Genomic DNA, 7867 nt, shown 5'->3' on the forward strand with positions numbered 1-7867 from the left:
GAGGAGATGGGCCTTCATTAAGTCTTTGAAGAGGAGGGAGAGTAATTTACCTAAGTAACTGCAGCTGTGATGCTAACACGACAGTCCTGAGCAGGGCTGGGAAATGGTTAAGTGCACTGTAAAACCCCCTGTCCGAGAGCTGTGGAGTAAAGTCTCAGTTGCACAGTAAGTATCACTACTGACAGTTTGTCCTTAGATATAATGCTCTGACTGGGTTTGGCTTGCACGATATTTTATGTGTAGGGTTTTTGAGATTGTTATGACATCCATTTTGGCTCTTCCTCTTTTATCTGTTGGTCTCTGATATAAAAATAGAGTATATCCCTGGGGAAAGCATTAAACGTTTGGAAGTATAAGAGAGGATGATTAATATATGATTCTGAACATCGTTAAAGGGGGTTGGAGGCTGTTCCTCACAAATATTGTTTGTGTCCCTGGTTGCTGATGGAAGACCCCACAAATTGTCTAGGGAAAAGGGGGCTTTCAACATGAACTGAGAAGTTTCTTTTGCAGTCTTGAATGTCGCACTGAGAGTAGTTAGGACCTTTTCAAATTAATTAAGGAACTACATCTCTTTCCTGACTGCAGTGGTTTGTGTTGGTGCATTTGAGGGGGAATCACGAAACAGTGATATCAGGACTTGGCAGGAAGCTAAGGAGGAACTCAGTCTTAACTCCTTCAAGATGTTGACAAGTCTTAACTGTGTCTATAGGGCATGCTGACCGCTGTAAGTGGTTATTTTGGGGGTACTGGGAGTGATGTTTGTTGGGTCAAGTGTGAGGCGATCCTTATAATAATCAGCACTTAAAACAGGGCTCAGTGAACAGTGCTTGGCACAGAGTAAGTGCTTAATGAATATCATAATTATTATTACAATAATACATAATCATATGGGGAAGCAGCATGGCTCAGTGGAAAGAGCCTGGACTTCAGAGGCAGAGGTCATGGGTTGGACTCCCAGCTCTGCCACTTGTCAGCTGCGTGACTGTGGGCAAGTCACTTAACTTCTCTGTGCCTCAGTTACCTCATCTGTAAAATGGGGATTATCTGAGCCTCACGTGGGACAACCTGATTACCCTGTATCTACCCCAGCGCTTAGAACAGTGCTCTGCACATAGTAAGCATTTAAATACCACCATTATTATTATTATTATTACTATTCATTAAGTGCTTAATGTATGCCAAGCACTCTACTAAGAGCTGGGGGTAGATACAAGATCATCAAGTCTAACATGGGGCACCTAGTCTAATTAGGAAGAACAGGGTTTGAATCTCCATTTTGCAGGTGAGGGAACTGAGGCACTGAGAAGTCAAGGGACTTGCCTAAGGTCACACAAAAGGTATGTAGCAGAGGCAGGATTAGAACCCAGGTCTGCTGACTCCCAGGCCTGTGTCCTTCCCACAAGGTCAAGTTGCTTCACTTAAGTCTTTAGTAACCTCCTGGTTGAAGACTTTTTTTATAATTAGAGAGGCTTTGGGGCCCTTCACAATATGGGAAGCAAGGGAAGGACATATTTGTTGGGTGAGTTAATCCCACTTCACCATTGAATAAACAAATTCTAAAGGTTGGTGTTTATATTCTGGTAGCATTGTTAATCAATGCTATTTACTGAGTCCTTTCTGTGTGCAGAGCACTGTACTAAGCACAGTACAATAGAGTTGATAGAAACATTCCCTGCCCACAGGGAACATAGAGTCTAGATGGGGAGACAGGCATTAAAGCACATGATGGATATGTCTGAAAGTGCTGAGGACCTGAGGGTGGGGAGGATGGGCCCCAAAGAAGAAAGAGCTCGATGTTTCTCAAAGGCCTTATACTCATTTACTAATGGAACTCAGATCTGCACTAACTGTTCCTTCCTTATTTGGGTATTTTGCCTTTGCTAGACTTTGAGCCACAAAGCCTCGTTGACCTCATAATTTAAATCCATCAGCCAAAGGTGCACAAGCTGCAAAAGTCACTGTAAAGTGTCAGCATTTTGAGGGGCAAGCATAAAACTAGAAAAGAGAGATAATTCAATTTCATAGCCTAATAAATTGCTAAAGTGCTCCTCAGGGACACAGAGTCAGCCTTTAGGACTCTAAATTCAATATTTCTTGAATCGGGCTCCTATTTTTTCCCATTTGGTGTGAGGTTCTGGCAGGCTCAGGCTTTACAAATTATCACGCTCATCCAATAAGATAAAGTTTCTCGGTAAAAATAGCCATGTGCCTAGTACGGGACTGTATGTATTTTGTGGATGCTATGAAAATATCTCTAGACCGTCTGATTGACCAACAAAATGTTTGCTATAACTCATGTTAGCCCACTTGAAATTTCCTGTTAAGCAGCAAATTCCCTTTCTTTTCAGAAAGAAATTACTTTTCTAGCTTCATTTAGACCACTTAATTTATTTCTCACCAACTCAAATCTTAGTAAATTTTAATCTGTTAAAATCTCGGTCACTCAAATCCCATTCAGCCAAGCATATGGGTTTTCAAAGATAAAAGTAATTGAAGAGAAAAATGGAGTGTTGCGATATTTCCTTTTTGAAAAATATAGTGGCTATTGAAACCATTAGGTAGGTTGATAATCTGCCCACCCTAGACTTTCCTGACCAGCTTCTGATTCCTCATGGCATTCCTGATTTACATTTTACCTTAACTCTTCTCCAGAAGGAAAAAAAAATTGAAGTCCTATTCAGTAATACTGGCACTCTCTCTGTCCTTTAGAGATTTAAGCACTTACTATCTTCCAAACACAGGAATAGATGCAGGATAATCAGGTCAGACACAGTTCCTCTCATATAGTCTAAGGAGAACAGGTATTTAATCCCCATTTTACAGATAAACTGAGGGACAGAGAAGTCAAGTGACTTGCCTAAGGTCACACAGCAGACAAGGGGCAAAGATGAGCTGAGAGCCCGGGTACTTCAAACCGTAGGCTCAAGCCCTTTCCACTAAGCAACACTGCCTCTTGTCTGAAAGGGAGGGCAAAGGTGGAATAGATGTGTGTGAGTGTAGGTAGAAATCTCCAGCAGGGTGACATTTTAATTAGCTGTTTGTCAGCTTCATTATGACTTTCACCAATGTGGATCAGTTGGTGGCAGGTTGGTTCAAGGACCCCAAGAAAGGTGACAACTTTTCGGTCAGCTTTTCCCTCTGACAGAGTTTCTTTCAGGCCCTGAATCTTGGGCTTGTCCTAGTTTTCATGACAAGAATCATAGCCTGGAAGATGCTATTTGCCACTGGGCCAGACTAGCCCGGTGGTTATTTGGCTCTGTTCTGAGAGGGCTCTTTGCCTTGTCTGCTTGTGTTTTGACCTTTCACCTCTCCTGCTTTCCCAAGTTACCTCCTGGCTCACCTTCACCTCAACACCCTTTCCACCTTTATTCGCTGCTTTCTAGCCAGAGGCCAGTAGTGAAGGCCCTGATGATTATTAACCGTTACCTGCTCTGTCCCTTCTGCTCTTTCTTCGCCTACCGCCACTCAATTAAGTATAGACGACTCTATTAAGTGCTTGGAAGTACGGGACCGGTAGACACCACTGTGAACTCCATGTGAGACAGGGATTGTCTGGTTTCATTACCTTATATCATCTCCTAGTGCTTGACACGTAGTAGGTCACTTAATGAGTGGTATTTGAGCACTTACTATGTCTTTGCCGTCGAGTCGTTTCCGACCCATAGTTACAGCCCGGACACATCTCTCCCAGAACGCCCCGCTCTCCATCTGCAGTCATTCTGGTAGTGTATCCATAGAGTTTTCTTGGTAAAAATCCGGAAGTGGGTTACCGCTGTCTCCGTCTGCGCAGTAAACTTGAGTCTCCGCCCTCGACTCTCCCCCGTGCTGCTGCTGCTGCTGCTGCCCAGCACGGGTGAGTTTTGACTTGTAGCAGATGGCCTTCCGCTCGCTAGCCATTGCCCAAGGTAGGAATGGAATGGGTAGGCCTCTGCGTGACTCTCCCTCCCGTAGCCGAGACTGGTAGAGTACTGGAAACTCTCCAGGTGCCACCCTGAGAGGGGACCTGTTGTATCAAAGGACCATAGGAAGTGCTAGGGAGAGTACAGTACAGTTGGTAGACAAGAACCCAGTCCACAAATATCTTAGTCTTTGCAGAAGAACAGGCTGGTGTTTAATAGGCTGGAAATCAGAGGGCCTGGGTTCTAATTCTGATTCTGCCTCCTGAATGCTGTGTAAACTTGGACAAGTGCCTTCTCGGTGCACCTCCGTGCACCTGTCAAATGGGGATTAAGACTGTGAGTCCATGTTGGTCATGGACTGTGTCCAACCTGATTTATTTTGTATCTACCCCAGTGCTTAGTACCATCATTATTATTAGTAGTAAAGTGCTTGGCACTTAGCATTTAACTATCATTTAAAAAAAAAGTGGGTGGGAAAGAGACAATTGGGGGTGAATGGGGGGAGAAGGAGCCAATCCCTGCCTCCTTGAAGCCTCACCCCTTAGCTTCACATTGTGGAAATCTATCCAATCTGCTCTGACCCAGTTTCAGAGGGAAAACTGCCATCTCTTGGGATTTCACCCTGTGTCATCAGAGTTTTATCCTCTCGGAAGACTTTTCTACCTGGTTCTTGTACATTCTGCAAAGTGCCCTTTCAAGTAGAGAGAAGGAAACATGGTTTGACCGATAGCACAGAAGGAAGAAGATTCGGGTCAAATCAGCACTCAGGGTGGGAACCTCTTGAGAACAGCATGGCCTAGTGGAAAGAGCATGGGACTAAGAGTGAGAGGATCTGGATTCTAATCCCCACTGCCAGCTGCTTGCTGTGTGAAAAGAAAAAGGTTTGTTTTCATTTGACCCTTAACTGTGTTTAATGACTGGCCAATAAGTGTGTGTGCTCTCCCGGTGGGACACGACTGTCAGAGGTCCGTAGAGGCAGCAGAACCTAATGATTATGAGATAGTAAACAAAATAGCAACAAATTTTGTAAAAGATGGCGTCTAGTATAGAATACTGCAGAATAATTTTCAAACTTTATCCACACTCTCAGCTGGGAGGTTTTGGGTTTCTTTAATGGTATTTGTTAAACACTATAAGTGCTTAGTACAGTGCTTTTGCACACAGTAAGCGATCAATAAATATGATTGAATGAATGTGTCAAACACTATTCCAAGTGCTGAAGTAGATACAAGTTAATTAGGCTGACCACAGCCCCGGTCTCACGTGAGGCTCACATTCTAGTTGGGAAACAGGACAACTAAAGGCCCAGAAAAGTTAAAGGCTCGCCCGTGGTCACAGAGCAGACAAGTAGCAGAGCTGGGATTAGATTCAGGACTTCTGACTCCAAGGCCTGTGCTCTTTCCACTAGACCATACTGCTTCATTGCCATCATCTCGATATTGGTGAAATAGGGACAGGAGAACACCACGTTCCTCACTTTTCAGAGGAAGTAATGGAAGCGTGGAATGAGATACAAGGAAAAAAATCTCCTGGCTGTGAAAGTCAATCAATCAGTGGTATTTATTGAGCGTTTACCATGCTCAGAGCACTGTATTGTTTGGTAGAGTATAATACAATAGAATTGATACACATGGTTTCTGACCACAAGGAGCTTACAGTCTAGAGGGGGAGGCTGAAACTATAATAACTCTCAGAGGAGGTTATGGCAGTATGAGGGTATTCATTTACTGAGCACTTACTGTGTGCAGAGCACTATTTTAAGCGCTTGGAAAGTACAATTGGGCAACAGAGACAATCCCTACCCATAAATGGAAAAGGGTATGTATATTAGTGCTGTGAATGACGTGAATATTGAGTGCTTAGGTGGTGCAGATCCAAGTCCATGCATGTCCGAAGTCGGAGTGGGCTGTACGATCATCTCTGTGGTCCTTTATGATGATGATGATGATTTGTTAATCGCTTATTATGTGCCCAGCACCACTGAAAACTGGAACAAGTCCTCACCTCCCCAGAGACAGGGGGTGATATTAAGATGACCTCGGCAAGTCTCACTCCACATCAGCCCTGGGACTCCGAATGTGGTCTGCCCAAGCGTTTAGTCCAGTGCTCCGCGCATAGTAAGTGCTCGATAAATTCGATCGAATGACTCGACCTCAACAGCTGGCAGTGACCGGAGAAGCAGCGGCTTGGGAGTCAGCGGTCATGGGTTCAAATTCCACGTCGGCCACTTGTCAGCTATGTGACTGTGGGCAAGTCACTTCACTTCTCTGGGCCTCAGTTACCTCCATCTGGAAAATGGGGATTAACTGTGAGCCTCACGTGGGACAACCTGATTACCCTGTATCCACCCCAGCGCTTAGCACAGCGCTCTGCACATAGTAAGAGATTAACAAATACCAACGTTATTATTATTATCAATGCAATTTATCTCCTCTGTGGACAGCAGGGGGAGCTCACGCTCTGTTCTTGATCTTGGAAGTTTGTGGCCTCACCTTGATTTTTGCAAGGGAAAAGAAGTGTTTTTTTCTTTCTTTCTTTTTTTAAAATCCCCGTGCATGTGCCATAGGGAGATAATTAGAGAACGTGAAATCGCTGATAGAGTCATTAACAGGAACAGCCACTGAAGGGCTTTGAATCACCTCCATGCAAATCCACAGCATTATAAGGGGCCTCACTGACTGCTTTCAAAAACCTGCAGAGGAAGGGAGTGGGTCTGATCCCCGAGGAAGACGTGTCCAGAGTTAGGGCTTGGGTCTGATCCCCGAGGAAGACGTGTCCAGAGTTAGGGCTCTGAGCCGCTTCAGATGCGAGGAATGTAATGAGGGATAGCGGCCAGTTTAAGGAAGCAAACATGCTTTTTATAGTATTTTTGAGCTCCTTTCAAATGCAAGGGCACTGTACTAGTTGCAGGGCAGAATGCACCTGAAGCAAGCCACGTTTCTTGCCCTCTTAGATCTCATAATAGTCTTAGAAATCATAGTATTTATTAGGTAATGGATTGTATTCATTCAGTTGCATTTACTGAACTCTTACTGTGTGCAGATCACTGTACTCAGCGTTTGGAAAGTACAATTGGGCAACGGGTAGAGACGATCCCTCCCCAACAACGGGCTCACGGTCTAGAAGCATTTCCTACATGCTTAGGAAATTATAACAGAAAGAAGATCAAAGAAACATCAGCTTTCTCTGCCCACACGGAGCTTATACTCCAACTCTGGAGACGGACGTAAAACCCCCATCTTTTTGTCTTTATGAAACATACTCTCGGTTTGCAATCTGAGGGAGAGCAGGCATTATACCCCCATTTCCTAGATGAGGAAAGTGAAGCCCAGAGAGCTTGTGATGTCCAAAGTCAAAGAGCCAAATGGCCCAGAGCCGAGACTAGAACTTAGATCTCGTCTCCTAGGCCCGTGCTCTCTCCGTACTAGCTCACCTCCTGAACACCTATCTGGAGGAGGGCATTGTTTATAAGTCCCAAAGAAGAACTGCACATCTATCCCACCCTCAAGGAGCTTATAGTCTAATGCAGAAGTCAGGACGAACACAACTACACACATATATAATGAGACAGTGACAGAACGGATGAAACTTAAAGGCTCAAATAATAGAAACCTGGTCACATAGTTTACAAGACGAGGGGAACAGTCTAGCCCTTCCAGACCCACAGAGTCGAATTGAACTGTTTAGCAAAATATAAGGCTTCCTCTCGATGCTATCTCTGGGGTGGCTGGATATATAATGTTATCATTTCATTCGGTCATATTGAGCACTTAGTGTGTGCAGAGCACTCTATTAAGAGCTTGGAAAGTACAATTCAGCAGTAAAGAGAGACAATCCCTGTCCACACATCTAGCTATTTGAATACAACTCTCTGAAGGTAACTTATTAAATCATTTCATTCTCATCGATTCTCTTTTTCTAATCTCCTTACAAACACACCAGTCTTGCAGCTGGGGCTGGAGTCT

At 44.3% G+C, this 7867-nt stretch overlaps 1 non-coding gene across 1 annotated transcript; it reads right to left on the minus strand.

Annotated features, from left to right (window-relative positions):
• Window positions 1–3866: 3866 nt before the first annotated feature.
• LOC114811763 lies at window positions 3867–4004 on the minus strand. Its single transcript, XR_003759459.1, has one exon. It is a non-coding gene; the product is annotated as a small nucleolar RNA SNORA7 (small nucleolar RNA).
• Between the last annotated feature and the right edge of the window lie 3863 nt (window positions 4005–7867).

This window comes from Ornithorhynchus anatinus, chromosome 4 (assembly GCF_004115215.2).
Source record: "Ornithorhynchus anatinus isolate Pmale09 chromosome 4, mOrnAna1.pri.v4, whole genome shotgun sequence".
In the NCBI taxonomy this organism is placed as follows: domain Eukaryota; kingdom Metazoa; phylum Chordata; class Mammalia; order Monotremata; family Ornithorhynchidae; genus Ornithorhynchus; species Ornithorhynchus anatinus.